Below are 17,262 nucleotides of genomic sequence, written 5' to 3' on the forward strand. Positions count from 1 at the left end.
GTCTGCAGAGTGTGAGAAATGTATGTTCTGTCTTGATCAGGGTCAAAACAAACAGGCGTTTTAATGCACCCTGACAGAGGAAAAGGAGAGGGGAGCGCTGTGGTTGGGGCATAGATTAGAGAGACAGAAAGCGCACATTTAAACAAGGCTTTACATTCAACAGAAAACACACTACTGCTTTAACACTTTCAACCGTTCTAGTTATTTCCATGCATACTGTTGGAACAATGCTTTTGTATGGGGCCTTTTTTCCCTTTCTACACTTCCTTTTCTGTCTGCACTGTTGTTATGACAATGGTGATTCATGAAAAAAGAAAAAAAAACAACTATAGAACGGAAGGAAGTGATGAGACTGGTGTCTGTGTACCCCCATCCCCTTCCCTCCCCCAACCCTGACCACCACCTCCCTCTTTCTCCCCCTCCTCCCACCCATATTCTCTCCAGTGTAAACAAAGGCTGTGTCATCTACACACTTGCTCTGCTCCTGGTGCTGCTAGGAGGACAAGAGAAGATCCACAGAGCTCCAGCACCATACAAGGGCCACTTCCTGTGTTAATCCGCAGCCTAGAGTGCAACTGTACCAGTCTACTCTGTTTGCAAGAGCCCTCTGAGCCTTGCTTATGGCACAGGAAGACCGCAGCACAGCAAGCTATCCGCTAGCACTGAAAGCTTAGTTCTCACCTGCCATGTGGCCTGTTGTTCCCCACCAGGGCATGACCCAACACGAGGAAACACCTGGCTCCAACGAAAAGCAGGCAATAAGAGCAGCCAATTTTACCACCATCCTCCCACTAATACAGATACACACCTTGCCTGAGTTGACGGGACAACACTGGAGCTTCAGAGGAGATGCTGCACAAATTAGTAAACCTAATCTATGTGGCAATTTCGTACATTGCGATCAACCGCAGGTGATTTGGAACCGCTCTGAAGGAAAGGTTGCTTAAACACTGCCTAGGGAGAGTAAAAAAGTGGCAGAAGAGAGGAAGTATAGAGCATTTCCAGTCAAAGAATTGGCACTTGGCATGTAAGGAGTGGGGAAAAAGTCAGCGTGAGTGTCAAGCCCAGCTCTTAGGCTGACTTCCTACGTGAGGTCACGCTGTGTTTTGTTTTCCTGCTCCACACAGTAATGTTCGTTTGCTATTAATTAATTAATTGTTAATACCTGACAAACAAAAAAGTCAATTTGCCAGGTCTGCTGGAAAAAGAGGGGAAAATGGCACATTTTCTTAACCTATGTACTGTATAAGTGTGACAGACTTGCAGTCATACCACAGGATGATTACAACATGACAAGATGCTGCAAGGTAATAGAAGGGATGTTTGAAACGCAAATAATCCCTATAAATGGTGCTTTCTTTTGTTTCAACTGGGGGCCTCAGTATTCAACAGAACATTGCCAATAGCCGCATAAACTAGCCTGGGCCCCCATCTTCATTCATTAAACAGAAGGGAAAATGAATGCCATGGCGACCAGACGAGGCAAATGACGTCACAAAGCCGAGGTCACCGGTCTGTCACGGCCGTCTAGCCCTGTGTCAGTCCCACGGGACCCGCCCCACCCCCTGCAGCCCAGTCCAAATCTCTGTGCCGGGGCCACTGAACGTCCGAATGAAAACCAAACGGTCGCAGAGGGCTCTGTGTCGAATATGTAAAGGCCACGGCTCTGCCGCTGTCATGAGGCATCAGCTACCAGTCACAATACAGCGGTTAGAACATAGCTTTCCAGAGAGGTGGAAGTGTGGAGACAAGCAGACAGGCAGTAAGGCTGCCATTAAACTGGATAAATATACATTTTTAGTACGTGTGTTGATGTGTGTGTGTGTGTGTGTGTGAGAGACAGAGAGAGTCTCCTCCTCCTCAGGCCAAACACAAACACACACACACACACACACACATTGTACATCTTCAGTTTTCGGTGTTGCTGTGTGGGAGTCTGCTTCTCTCTAATCAATTTATTATGAGGCACTGAGGTCCTCATGTTTGTTCATTTAACACAGGGAAAATGAGAAAGAGCGTTTGTTTTAGGTACAGTGAGACCGAGAGAGAAAACCAAGCATGTTTTGGGAGGAGCGAGAGCGGAGTAGGAGAGGAAAGGGGGGGAGACAGAGGCACACAAGACAGAGAGACACCGTTCAGATTAATGTAGAGGTGCAATATTGTGGCTTTGAGGAAGTGTTGATTTAATTGCAGTGTGGTGTAACATTTAATGCAGTCTGTATGACACCTGGCATAAATAGTTTACACTCGTGACAGTGCCAATTATAATTCAGCCAATCAGAAATCTTTCATAAATCCTTTGACATGCCCACTCTAACAACTAGATGCTTCTTTGACGAGATGAGATAGGATAGCGACAGACACACATGCAGTATATCTTCTTTTAATTACAATGTCTGCAAAGGTGGGACTCAGGCATAAACAATCATCTGTGCAATCAGACAGAATACCACCAACACTATGCGTTATAATAATGCATTCCCAAACTGGAAAATAATATTACTATGCACAATATTTTTTATTATCATTGCTACTAATACAACTGTGAAAAAAATGCAAAGGAATATAACAGTGCATAGATACAGTATTGCAGTAACCAATGCTGTATCATTCATTGAGCAGTTATAACAGTGAGGTGATGGAGGTGGTGGGGATCGGCCTTGACATTTACTGGCATACACACAGAGACAGACAGACAGACAGACACACACACACACACACACACACACCACCACAATACGCAATACCTTTCTATTGTATGGAAAGCTATGTGTAGCTATAAGAAAAAAAAAATTCACTGTAAATAATTAAATGTATAAGCATCTTTGAACATGATTTTTTGAGAACTGTTGGCACTTTCTTATTCACATCTATTAGATGCTATTAGCTACTTCAATGCATAAAAATTCTGATAATTTGTATTTTGTATGTTTGTATGCAAATCACCAAAATTAGGCTAAAGTGAAAATAAATAAACTAAAATAACCATAAGTATTTAGTATGTGATTTGCATGCACTGGCTAACAAAAAAAAAAAATTACATTTCACTTGTTGGCTTAATCTCACAGCAGTAGAAAACCAAAAATGGCCTAAGCTGCATGAGTAATAGAAGTGGGTTACCATTTGAAAATGAATGTGTATGTATGTACGTACGTGTGTTTGTCTCTGTGAGTGTGTGTGTGCGTACACATGCACGTGTTAGTGGAAAAAAAGGGAAAGATAGCGGCAGAAGCCCGGTAGAGAGCTGCCATCAGAGGGCTAGGGAGGCTACAGCACTTAGAGGCCATTTTATTGCTTTGCTGTGGTCAAGTGAGGTGCACCGAGCTCAATTCCACCACAACAATGGCAAAGAGGGCCGCAGAGACAAAAGAGGGCTATCCCTGCTTCTTAACCCCTTCACTACTGGCAGACCAGTCGCCTAGGGCACTGGGAGAACAACACCAGGCCACCTCAGAAGAAGCTAGGGGAATGACAAATAGCACGTCGCAAGTTATATACTCATGACAACAGCTCGCGCACACACACAAACACACACGCATTAAGTGACTACATAGTAAAAGGCTACATGCACACAAACCCCAGAAGAATCTATCAATGAATTTTGCTGGAGTCGGCTGCTTTTCCTGACCAGGAAGAAGCAGCCACTAGCTTCACCTCAGCCTTGCTGCGGTGAGTCTCTCACACTGAAATACGCTGCAGCCTGCTCTCTATGTCTTTCCATCCCCGCCCCCCTCCCTCTCCTTCTCTCTCCCTCTCCTCCATTGGGAACATGGACAGGCTGCCACACATTTGCAAGTGAATCACACTTTTTGTTGAGATTTTTTTTTTTTTTTTTTTGAATTGTAAAAATGGGAAAGAGAGTGTGAGAGGGAACGGGTGCTCCTGCAATCGCTCTTTTCTTTTCTTCTCGCTCTAATCCTGAGGAGGATAAGCTGTGAGGTACACAGAGAGGAAGTGCCATAGACCTGCTGGGGTCCAGCACATCCTAGCAGTACATTCCTACAGCCTAGCTAACAGACACACACATAGACAGACAGACAAAAACCTTCTCAGCCACAGAGTGGGTGAAGTGCACACACAGCACGGGAATTAAAATCAGCATTACCGAAATCTGCAACCAAAACTAAGCTTAAAACTAAGAAAATAAAATAGAAAATAATCATATCTGATAATATGCATTTAAATAAAAATGAAAACTGAGAAAGATTCTGCTTTGAGGTTCTGATATTTGAGCTAAATTAGATGCACCTGTATAAGCAAAATAATAACTTACTTTTACAAACATTAATATTTATCTATCTGTTAGTATCTAAAATTCCAAATGTCCATTGTAAATATGAATGAAATGGATGGAGAAAAGGAGTTAAGGAGTCTGTAGCTACATAGTGCTCATAACACTTACACATGGCTCTTTATCTGGCCTTTCAAACCAGCCCCGGCCCACTGACCGACAAACAGAACAGCTGAGAGAGGCTGGTAGCTTGCTAACACACACACACACACACACATACACACACACACACTACATAAACACACATGCTGCTAATGCAAGCCATGATGTTGCATCATCTGGCGACCTAGCAGTAAATTAGTGACAGGGAAAAATGACTGAAGACGGCCTGACGCACAGGATCACCTGACTGGTAACAGTATTGGAACATATTTAGTAGAAAGAGTAGGTCACATGCCTTAAATACTGCGGGCTATAATACATTACAAAATGTAATTTTTTTCACATGCATAAAATAATTCAAAATTTAACATAAATGTGTGAGCATGCATAATGTTTTTTGAATGAAAAAAAAATTTTTTATTCAATAAGTAACATGCAATATCAAGGCAGCAGCTACGCAGTAGATGCATCGTCAATATTTTAAACCTGTCACTCACTAACACACACACACAGAGTTACACAATGCAGATTTCACCGACACAGATAAACAATGCGAGGGCAGTGATCACTCCATGGAGCACAGTAACATAGAGGAAGAGGAAGAGGATGACAAAGAAATAGGGGAGGATAAAAAGACGGCGTGTGTGTCGTCAGAGTCACAGGCCAGAGGGGCCCATGTATTGTTCCAGGGCTCAGTGTGGGGAGAGAAAGGCGACCTGGGCCGCCTCTGTCTAAGCGTCCTCCATGTTTTATGCATTCTGTCCTTTGTGATGATAAGCGCCAGTGCGGAGGGTGGAATGCTGGCCTCCAGGGTCCAGGAGAGGGGTGGGCTTATGGGGGGCTGGGGTGCAGCTCAGTCCAATTTTGCAGCCCCCGGAGTGGTCCCTGCCGTCCCTGCCTCGCCCGCGTGCGCGCATACGTAGCCTATATACATACACCACTGCTCACCCCATCTCTGAACACTACAGCTAGCTGCTGCTGCCCCAAATAAGACACACACGCAGTCGTAGCCGCTATGCTACACACACGCTCCAGCTTTTGCGATACTGCTAGTCCTGGACAGACAGGCATCACACAGGTCTCCTAGTCACAGCCGATACAGCACCCCAGAAACAGAACAGGCTTCGTCACTGCGACAACACTGAAATCTTACATATACAGTCTTCTTTGCTACAAAGGTTATGTCTTGCATTTATTACAGTAGCAATATTGAGATTCCAGTCAAGGACTGACATCCACACCCACATTATAACTCAATTTCCATGACTAAAACATTTATTTCATATGTGCTGGAATGAAAATGTGTATAAATATGTATTACACATTATTTGCTCTATTCAATGCCAGCTCATGTATTTTCTTCAATAAAGGGGACTGAGAGGTCAAAATAGTATTTATAGCTTACCTTTACACATACTACTCAACAGAGAAAGGTTTTTCCCTTCTCCTCTTCTCTCCATTCTCAAATTTTGACTCGACTTCAAGATTATAATAGCAATATTTATTTTCCATGACACAGATTTGCTGTGATATGTGTAAACAAGTATACTCTGGTTTAGATTTTTTTTTAAATATTTCAAAATTAATAAAAAAATAATGATGATCATAAAAAACAAAAGGGTGTGATGACTAGGATTTGACGTGGCATATTCTTAAGAAATCTGATTTTCATAATGCGAGTATGCACACAAATGCATATGCGGCTTTGCATACACACAAGCAGAGACACATGCGCATCTTCTCAGTCATAAATCTAGCCTACCACAATGATTTAGCCGAGATTGTTAACACGATAACATATTGTGAAACAGCAAACCACAGAAATTCCTGCCAACTTCACTTCAAAAAGATAAAAGAATGACATTGAGAACAAGAGCTCAAAAGAGGACAGGGAGGGGAAATTTAGAGAAAAGAGGTGCTTGCTGTGGGTAGAGAGGAGCCCTTGTGGTGATTGGGGGCTGCTGGGATTAGGGATCAGGTACAGCATGCACGTACACACACACACACACACACACACACACACACACACACACACACACCTGAGTATGACAGTCATTTCTTCCACCCTCCCTTCCCACTTTCTCCCTCGCCCCGGTGCCGAGTCGAGATCCCGCCCCCCGCCCGCTCCTTCATGACAGCATGACACGTACACCACTGGCCTCGGCTGCAGGACAACTGGAAGAACTGGTCTTGGCTGCACAAGCTTGCATATTCAAAACCATACATCAGATTCACAACCATCATCAGCGCCTGCTAGCCTCATTTACACACATCCTTACAGCTAATGGAGGAGGGAGACACTTTACACTCTCTCCTCTCTGATTTCAGTGTGGACTCATCCACACAAAGGTAGACCTGTTCATATTTATACTCGCTTTGCCTCCCTTAGAGCAATGCTACACACTACGAAACAATCAATTTCATTTATTTATTTTTGACTATTCATGTGATAATTATTAAAATAACAAATGTAAATACTACTACTACTACAACTACTAGTAGTAATGATAATAAATTCGTCATAAATTCCCATTCAATAAAAAAAACAAAAAATGTTCTATACTTAAATTGCTGATGAGAGTATAGTTGAGAGGATATTTGTGGTACGTGTGCATAGACTTCCTTGAATAAAAGGAACTCTCCCATGCGTGGCCTTAGTAGCCTGCTGTTCACCCAAAGAGGGCTCTCTCCGACTGAGGACATGGCAGTGAGCCTCCCTACAGTGCCAGTCCCCGAGAGTGGAAAGGTGGGAGTTAAGGAGGTAGATATGGAGAGACACATAGAGAATGAGAGGGAGAGAGAGAGGGAGAGAGAGAGAGGCACTCGGAGAGGAGAAGAAGGGGGTAGACAGCCAGAGGCGCTGTCTCCCCCTTCTTTGCGTTACCCCCTAACCATGAAACAAGCCCATCCGCAGCAACCGCTATTCTCTTTATCTCATCTCCTCAACTGGACTTCCTATTCACATTTTCCAACATCACACAGTCAAATGAGATCTGAAAACTCTAAAATACCTGTCATCAAATATGGCTATGGAGGAGCACCAAGTGCAAAAAGTAGACAGAGGACCGGTGTGTGACTACACAGGCTGAGTGGCTACTGCAGATTACCACAGTAAAAAGGAGATTGCCATCACATCACAGCACTACAACACCGAATATTCTCTGTTCATGTTATGAATAATGATCATAACAACAACACAAGGACAGTGATTCAACCATATTCACTTCCTTGATTAATAATATAACCAGAATCACCTTTAATCACCAAGTACATAGTATTGCCGTCACAAATAAACAAAACTGCAGATTTCATTAATTTTGACCTTAACAGACAACATAGCAGTCTATTATGGCATGTCTAACACATCCATATAACAACATGTTTATAATTCATTCTGAATTTTTTATAACCATATATGCAATGGTTTAAAGGAATTACCTGATATCACAGAGATATATGAACCGATGCTAAGAGTAGCCTAAGAGAAGAAAACAATTTCTAAATACATAAATAAATAAATGAAATTAAATAAAAACATCCAAGCAAAATATTTGCATGAGTGTATTATTCATATATTATGAATTTAATAATACACAATTTAGGCATTTTTCCTTAAGTTATGGTAAACAACCTAACCTTAGCCATATATGTGTTATAAAAATATGTGTTATGATTAATCTAAACAATAAAATGTATTTACAAAAATTATTAAACACGTACAATTTGCAGATCTAGCCTGGATGAACATATGTTAACACTTCAGAAAAACACAACTCTTACCACAACTAATGAGTTTAAAATGAAAATGGCACATTTTGAATGATTTTTCAGAAACGCTGTCTGTGGTAAAAACATCACTCTGGTGGCACTTTAAAAGCCCACAGTTCCCTTAAATGGAAGACTTCCAATATCACAGTCAGAGATGAGCATGCTATAGTTAGCTACACCAAACAATGTCTGACACAAACACATATGTGAAATAGGATACATAGGAATAAAGCCAATGGAATTCTCATACCTTTGCCAGTAAATGTTATAATTAAACATAAATATGACAATGAGACAAGATAGGAAAATCACACAGGTGAGATGACAGTAAACGTTTCTGCCGTCTTTGTTTTGTAACAGAAGACGGAGAGAGGGAGGAGGAGAAAGAGGAGAGGAGTGTTAGAGAGAGAGAGAGAGAGAGAGAGAGGAGAGTGAGAGAGATCACTTGAGTTTTGGCACAGCAGGCTACCTGTCCTATAGACTATATGCCTAACACCTTTGTGTTGTCTAATCACCGGCGTCTAAATACAAAAAAAATGACATGCACAATGCAAATTTGCTCATTTCAAACTATATAATGCAATATACAAAAGAGTATGGAGTGAAAGGAAGAGAGAGAATACGGTCACTGGTGAAAAACAAAATATTTAGTCAATCTGAATGCCAATTTCCCCTCTTCCTCCTATTGCTATTCTCTTTCCTAGTGCTCCTCTCCAGTCTGAGAGGTAGGGATCTGTTTATCTGACCTCTTCCCCTGATTCCTCCTCTATGGCCCATGGCTATCTGACCCCTCTACCCAACCCCCTCAACACTCCCACCCTCAGACCCCGTTTCCCTTTTCCCTTTTTTTGCCTTTGCTTTACTGTCTGACAGTCCTACCATTTTATTTTAATAGGCCTGTTGGGCTATTTTTGTTTCTCCTATCCTAAACTAAAGCCACAGTCTTTATCTCGCAGATGCTGACAAGTACAATTTCAGAAGTGCTTTGTGTGGCCCCCAAACATACTCCTCCAACAGCTACCATCGCCCCTTTCCCCCAGCCAGACCCACTCTCTCCCCATCTTCCCTCCACTGCTAGTGAGGGGGTTCCTCTCTTTCTTTCTTTTTTTTTATCTCTCTTACACTCACTCCGTGACCCCTGTTCCCCCTGTTTCTTGCTGTCTGACCTAACACCCCTCCATACACACACACACAGCTTCTCACCCCCCCCCCTCCCTTCTTTCTCCCCCAACGTTGCACATATCCATGCCTCTGCTCGCGAAACCCTCTCTTTTTCTCCTTCTTTCCCCGTCTCTGTGTCGCGAAAAAAAAAATCCAAGACTGACTTAAAATTCTTGCAGCCATTTCTGACTGTATAGCTCCATCCCGTCCGATAAGTCATCAGTTTTTTGGTCCTATTTCTGGAGATTTTCGGGTTGTTTTGTGGCACCTACACGCAAAGATGCGTATTGCACTTCGGTTTTCTTTATTTTTCCAATCAGCCCCTCTTTTGGTGAGATCGGTAACAATCTAGTTATAGGCGGTAATAAACTATATTTTTTTGATAGGCCCATTCGGCCCAGATATCTCTTCCCGTGCCTCGTTTGTGTTTTTTTTCCGAGAGTATGCTTGGGCTATTACAGCATATCCTATATGGAGTATGTGGTGGACATCCTGTGCAGTTTAACCTAAAAAAAAAAATCCTACAAATGATTATTGGCTAAGCAGCTACTAAATGCATGCAGTGACCTACACGTTTAGCCTGGGTCCTACTTTAACTTTCGAGCAGCAAGTTTCAATTGATTGTGTCTGTTTTAGGTCAGGCTAATAGGACGAGATTTGTTTTCATTCCGGTCAGCATTTCTTGAAAAACCAAAAAACAAGATTATTGTCGTGTCGAAAGTCAGACGCTGTAGCCTAGTTGTTTGGGGCAACAGCTATAGCCTACCTATGTCTTCCCCTAAACCACATGTCTGTTCTCTGAAACACAGCTCAGACTCGCAGGCTCTCCGCATACAAGGTCCTGCTGATCCGCTCTTGTCATGAAGGAGACCCGGGGCTCCGTTTTCTGAACACACCACATTCACATAACACACACAAACACACACACGCACGCACACATACACACACACACATGTCGATCGATTTGCATGTGACTCCGTCAGGGAATGAGCGAGAATCGACTTAAAACAACGCTTCAAAGAGGCAAACAGCCATGAAAAATAAAAAAGAAAAGATGGACAAAGTGGGGGAAAGAGGAAAAAGTAGAGGAACTAAGGCAGGGCGGAGGGATTACACATTTCAGAAACGTGTCGGAGAAGGAAAAAATATATATGTGTTTATCCAGAAGAGGATTTTATAAAGCATACGACGATCCCGAAAAACACTGGATGTGGCAAGTGTCATATCTGTCAAAATTAGAAAGCGGGTGGTGTTCCCTTTCGCCGGACGCACACGGACCCACAGGCTGGACTTGGAGCTCCTTTTCTGGGCTGCGCTCATGTGGAGCTGCCGCTGCCCTTCGTCTGCTGAACATACCCCCTTTCTTATTGCATTTGAGCCGTAAAACACGTTTCTCGACACCAATAAGCCCTCTATGCCTCTTCCCGATCCCACCGAAATGCACAAATATGTTTTAAAACCATGTTTTTTACGGTCAACTGCTTGGAGAGGATCGCTGTCTTGCCCATTTCTTTTCTTCCATTCATGAGGAGAAGGAGGACGAACGCTGATGTAAACACAGGTAACGATACGAATAAAATCGAGAATAAACAAAACTACTTGCATGAAATGAACTTGTGATCGCCTGTCATTTCTCACAATATGAGAATAGCCAGCTCCGCTGCACGTAAACTACGAGCAAATAGGAAAGAGATTCAGATAGGTGTATAGCGAAAAGAATAGGATCGTGGAAACACAGAGAGGAAAAGAGACAAACGCAAAGTTGAAACTTACAATTTCTCGCTGCCACTTTGTGATCCTCGCTTTTTAATCCAGTATTGAGATGATTTAGCTAAAGATCCCATCAAGGCAGTCCCCTTTTGGTCAGTTTGCGCTTAGGATGGCAAAAGAAAGATCATTGTTGTTGCGGAGTGTAAAAAAACGAAGTAGGTACTATTAGTTGTTAAAGGCAATATAAAAATAATTTGGATGCAAAGCAGGCGATGAGTCTTGTGTTAGAGGGAGCGAGGAAGAGGTGAAAGTGAGATCTGATGATTGAAAAGAAAAAAACTCTTTGGATCTTTATTCCTGCTAATTAGTTTCCTGCAAAAAATGGCTGTGATTAATTCAGTGCGCATGTGCTTCATTACACAGGCACGAAGGGAAGGGCTAATTAGCCGCCTTCTGGATCAATAAGATTCAGCAAAGGAGAGAGCTCGGGAGAGAGAGGGAGGGAGGGAGGGAGAAAGAGGAGGGAGGGAGGGATGGATGGATAGATACAAGTAGAAAAAAGAGGAAAGTAATGATCGGGAATTGAAAATATGGAATTAAGAACAGCGGAAAGTAAGAGTTTGATTAGACGGAAGACAGCGAAAGTTAATACTGGAGCAGGCAGCCGCAGCAGGCAATGCCCGACATTATAGGCAGGCTTTTTTTTCTCCGTTCTTTTTTACTTTTTTAAACGTTTTATCACAGTCTGTGCTTTTGTATAAGAGGACATAGCCTACATATACTTTGGCTATTAAAAGTCCATAAGCGACCATGTTTTATTTATTTTTTCTGTCTCTTGCAGCCTAAGTTTGTCATTTGGCTAGTCGTGACAGAGCTGAGCTGTATCGCTAAGCTAGAGTTTATGATGGGCTACGTTTTGAAATGTGTCTACAACTTATTGAAACACATTAACTGAGTTACGGCGGGCAGAGAGTAAAATGGAAATATGCAATTCTTTTACACAGTCTACTTGTAAATATCTAAACAACTAACGCACTTGTAAACAGCTAAAACAAATACTTGCCAGGGGGGAAAAAAGCATGTTTCGGGCGATTTCTATATGAATGCAAAAACTGCACTATGGCAGTATAAGAGCCCATAGGCTACTATGATTTAATAGCGTAGTCTGGAATGAACAGTTTACTGTGAGTGCAAAGGCACCTGGATATTATCAGATCTACCCATGTATTGGTATTTTTGAAAGCTCGACTGAATACTAAATATACATTTTAGACATACATTGAGACGAAATACCACTTGTCCAGAGCTAGAAGTTGGCATCAAATGTTCCCACTGCGCACAATTTTTAACTTTTAGAAACCATACGTAGCTCAGCCTGCACACCATTTAGGGGAAACACTGCATATTTTTACATTTAGGCTGCATAAAAAATATGAATTCAACTGCGATAGGCTTTCTGACAATACTTTCATACACCTCACTAAAGCAAAGGCGAAGTTCTTCAACTCACACACTAGTGAGGTTGCATGGACCAGTAAGATATTTTGTATAAAATCATAAAATGAAGAATCATAATAAAAAGAGTGAAATTCAGCTTTATAAAATATAGGTGTCTCTCAGGATAGTAGTGTGACGGAGAGGAGATGAGAGACCGGTGGTTTTTACAGTTACTGTCAGTTCAAAACAGTCTAACTTACAAATCAGGCCAATACTTGATAACACTATTTTAGTATAAAAGGAAATAATTCGGGGCATGTTTGAATGGTTCGAGAGCTTGCATAGCACAAAGGTTTACAATTTTCCCAGTGAAGTTGTGAAACTCCTGAGAGCCTTTTGTATTGGCATGCAACCCAAGTTCAACTCTGTTTAAAAATACTTGTTGAAGCCCCGTTATAGGGGTGTAAAAATGTATTTAAATTTTACAATATACGTTGCGGACGTTTAGAAAATAAACAGGTCTACACATCTTACGCTGCACACCAGTCAAAGACTTGTAGGTGCAGCTTTAACACATGGGGATGAATGGGGAAGCATGTTATCATGGCATCTCTTAGATGGACAAAAACTAGTGGGAACAAATAGTTAATAACCTTTACATTCTCTCAAATAATAATGATAATAATAATAAATCTGTGACAGGGTGACACATTTGCATCAAGGCATTCGGTCTACTGTAATCCGGCTAGGCCTGTTATGTATGCATTTTGCTAGGCTATGATAATTTTAGGTATTCTGATAGCGCATTTGGATATTTATGAAAAGCAGCCTAGTCATAAGATGTGATCATTGTCTGCTGACTTTCTTTTCATTTTGATATTTTTCCTGATTTGGAATTTCTGAACACGTTTGATCAATACTAACATAGATTTGCTCGGGTTCTCTATAGTTTCTTTTCCCAAATCACCTTTCCCCAAAGCACGTCGCCTCTATAACTGATGGTAACTTGTCCTTTTGTTTCCTCCGAATGAAAAGACTGTATTGCAAAAATCAACCTTTGAGCCCCCCAGTGCTCTTTGTTATGATAATTTTATTGTTGATTCTCTAAGGAAATGGACAATCCCTCACTCGCAGTATGCACACTTTCTGTGCAAACAGCTCCATATAGGGTCCTGGTTCACGAAATACAAGAAACCAGCAGCTTTCATTGATCACATAACATGCTATGTTTATTGAAATAATATGTATTTAATAGTCTATGCCGTTATAGTGAATTCCGATGTGCAGTTACTAGCACATAAAGCATTTACCCGAATCCAAACACTGTCCAAATCTAAAGTATAGGCTACAGAAGACAGTATAGAATGCTGTATGAGAGATATTGCAGTAAGCTACAACTGGGTTAATAATATGGCCCGAGATATTTATTTTTTCAGATGTGTGTCAGTTTGATATAAATGCATAGCACAGATAAATCTAATGGGCATTTTCTTTTATTTTTAAGATTATTGCTATGTTAAGCAGCCTAGTGTGATGTTGTTATGGTATGGTGAGGATGCCTGATGAAATAACTTTTTTTTTTTTCTTTTCTTTTTTTTTTCTCAAATTTTGCAAAGGGCCTTTGACTGAAAGGTTGGGGTTGAAAACCCCAAATGGGACGCGGCGTTTCTACAGATCCAATATCCTCTTGAAGAGCCTATATGCTCAACAGAAATCGAACGTCCTATAGCCTATATGACCAAGACCTCTCTCTCTCTCTCTCTCTCTCTCTCTCTCACACACACACACACACACTCTCTCTCTCTCTCTATCTCTGTCTCTCTCTTTATCTCTCTCTCTCTCTCTCTCTCTCTCTCTCTCACTCACTCTCTCTGCTGTCCAGCTGGTAAAATCTATGGTGTGCTGTAACACAGCATTTCCTCAGCACTTGCCTTCCATAAGCCAAGGAAGGCAGTGATACCTGTTTTTAAGCAACGTAGCATCTGCGTATAGCATGTCACCCTCACAAAAACAAGAAAACTGCATCGCCCCGTCAAACGGCTCACATTTTTGCAGTGTGAGAGGCAGACTGCAAGAATCTCCAGGATTTGCGACGTGTCTACTCTCTCGGGAAGAAGAGATTGTAAAAATGAATAGGTTGAAAATAGCGTGCGAGAGGAGTTAAACGGGCTACGAGATAATAAAAGAGTCTGGTGTAATTTGAGGCTTGTAAGAGGCATCTTCGAGCCAGTCAGTCGCCTAAGCCTAACAATGCAATTTAAGTTTACAAATTTATGCATAGGCCTAATTGACATTACTCCATCAGTGACCGTAGTGGGCATATAGGCTATCAAAAGAAGAGCAGTCAGACGTAGGCCTTGAAGCTTTTAGGGCCTACGCATCTCTGAAAAGGAAAAAAAGGGGGAACTGACAGGGTCTGAAGCTTTTGTATTACCAGCATTCAATTGCGCCTCTCTGTGGGAAGGATAACTGTCCACGTGCCAACCTCAATAGGCATACATCGATGAGTGGCATTGCAAATTCAACACAACCTGTGGCTATGACAGCCCGTGGATATGACAAAGAAAGGCAGAATAGCTTAAAATGCAAAATGCTCCGTCTATTTGGGGCACATGAAAGCGCTTGACCATCACCAGAACTGCAAGGAACAAAACAGTGTAGCTATTCAAACAGAGCGCAAAGCCCCGTAATCTTTTCTAACGTGCTTAACCGTTTCTGTGATGGGGATCACAGACCCATGATCACTTCTATTTATCGACTTTCTGAAATATTTTATTTTATTTTGTTGTTTGTTTTATTTTATTTCATTTATTCATAGGCTACTCTCTCTCTCTCTCTCTCTCTCTCTCTCTCTCTCTCTCTCTCTCTCTCGCTGTGTGTGTGTGTGTGTGTGTGTGTGTGTGTGTGCGCGCGCGCGCACTGCGCGTGCCATGGGTAACAAAGCACAAAGGGAAACAGAGGAAATGAGTAGGGGTGAAAGTAGTTGAAGATAAAAGCTGCTTTCGAGAATAGTCATATAACTTTATAAAGAGATAACGACCAGTATATTCCGAAGGATTTGGGGATTTAGGCTGTTGTAGGCTATACTATTAACACAGAGGGTGTCAGTTGTATGTTTAGGCTAGGGTAAACAGAGATGAAAAGGGCATCAGACATTCTTTAGGAAACAGCCTAGTAAGATTGTACTAAAATATTTCCAAATAAAAGGTCTGGGTGGAATGAAAGCTCAAAATGGGACACAAACCAAATCTTAAAACGCGGGACTGATTAATGAAATAAAAATTAAATTTGCATTTTCCCTTAATGTTGAGGTTAATAAAAAAAGACACCTTGGGAGATAGCAGACGACAAGACCACGGCGCCTTAGGTTGGATCTCGGCTCGGTGACCGCAACTGGCTGATAATAACAACACAATCTGGCTTTGTGTAAGTTTCATATGCAGGGATGTAGTGGAGGGCAAACCCACCTGAACTCAGTTTAGCCACCTCTTCATTTGCGGAATAAAGATTATCCACTTTTTAAGCCGAGATAAAACTTTTTGACGTAACTTGAATTTATAGTAGTCTATATAGTAAGTCGTATCAAACTGATTAGGCTGAGATAGGGTATGTTAAGGGGAAAAACAGCTCAAATTAATGCTTTTCTTAATTGATTTTTGTTTATATTGGTGGTTGTTTGCCTTATGATGGTTGTCGACTGAAGGTCATAGTTTACCCACCGTGTATTTACCACTACATCATTGCACATGAGGGGCTGGTGTCCGGCTCTCCATGTGTCTAGGGTGGATAGGGCAGCGCAGCCAGGTGCAATGGGAGCGCCCTCTTATGTTCAGCCTGACCACGGGGATCAAGGAGCGCATCAACTCTTCCTCATGAGCCAAGCGCCTCCACACCAGCTTGTCGTCGCAAAAGCGCACCTTTGCCCCACCGTGACAATTGTGCAAAATGTGAGCCTCACTCATTACAGATTTGACTGTCCTACGTGTGAATATGGTGTAAAGCAACACAGCCGGCTGACTGCATGGCCCAAAGAGATGCAGAGCAGCATAGACCTATGGGCCTGGTGGACACCACAACATGTTAAACAAACATGTCAAAGAAACATTTCCAAAATCATTATCAAATAGTGTTTGGATATATTGACTATACGAATCTGCTACCAAATTCGTAAGAAGCCAATAGCCACTTGACTATTTTGGAGTGACAAGGAGCAGAAGCCCAGCAGGAATCACACTTGAACTTGGCCCTAACAGCTCAGTTTTAATTAGCTGAGCATCCTGCAATAATAATCAGCTCGATTGATTTACACATCCAATATTCAGGAATAAAACAATATATTTTACTAATGAAATTATAGGCTCATTAATTAGGCTATAGATTATTTTTCTAAAGTCGTGATGATTTGTCTGTAGACTCAGGTGAAATGCGCCCTATACACTGAACATGTTTCACACACTCAAGTTTAGATGATTTCCTCGCAGTTTAGTAGAACACATGTCCCTAATGAATAGGATACACCTCTCCAAGCAAACCTTTACGAAAGCATTTTATTTCTAAAGCCGAGGTTATTTTCCAAAGCAATGTTTGCAAAACAGGAATGTATTTTAATATTGCATCCGTCAGTAGGCCTAGTAGTTTCTTTTCTAATCTCCGTGTCATCTTTGGCACACGGAGAATGTACTTGTGGAAGTGGATGCAGCTCAGTGTGGTATATTTCTCGTGTATAGCCTCCCATATCATACTGAAAAAGAAACGTTTGTAATTGCCATTGCCTAGCAAATCTTTTAAGAGTA

General features: G+C 41.8%; 1 protein-coding gene across 2 annotated transcripts in view; it reads right to left on the minus strand.

The window, feature by feature from the left end:
• zfhx3b (zinc finger homeobox 3b) overlaps positions 1-11,338 on the minus strand; it is a 148,315-nt gene extending 136,977 nt beyond the window's left edge. For both annotated transcript variants that reach the window (XM_078286079.1, XM_078286041.1), the window contains exon 1: positions 11,096-11,338. The gene's annotated coding sequence lies outside the window, so the exon portion shown is untranslated. The remainder of the gene's footprint in view (positions 1-11,095) is intronic.
• Positions 11,339-17,262: the final 5,924 nt, after the last annotated feature.

The sequence above is a fragment of the Centroberyx gerrardi genome, chromosome 1 (assembly GCF_048128805.1).
Source record: "Centroberyx gerrardi isolate f3 chromosome 1, fCenGer3.hap1.cur.20231027, whole genome shotgun sequence".
Taxonomy (NCBI): domain Eukaryota; kingdom Metazoa; phylum Chordata; class Actinopteri; order Beryciformes; family Berycidae; genus Centroberyx; species Centroberyx gerrardi.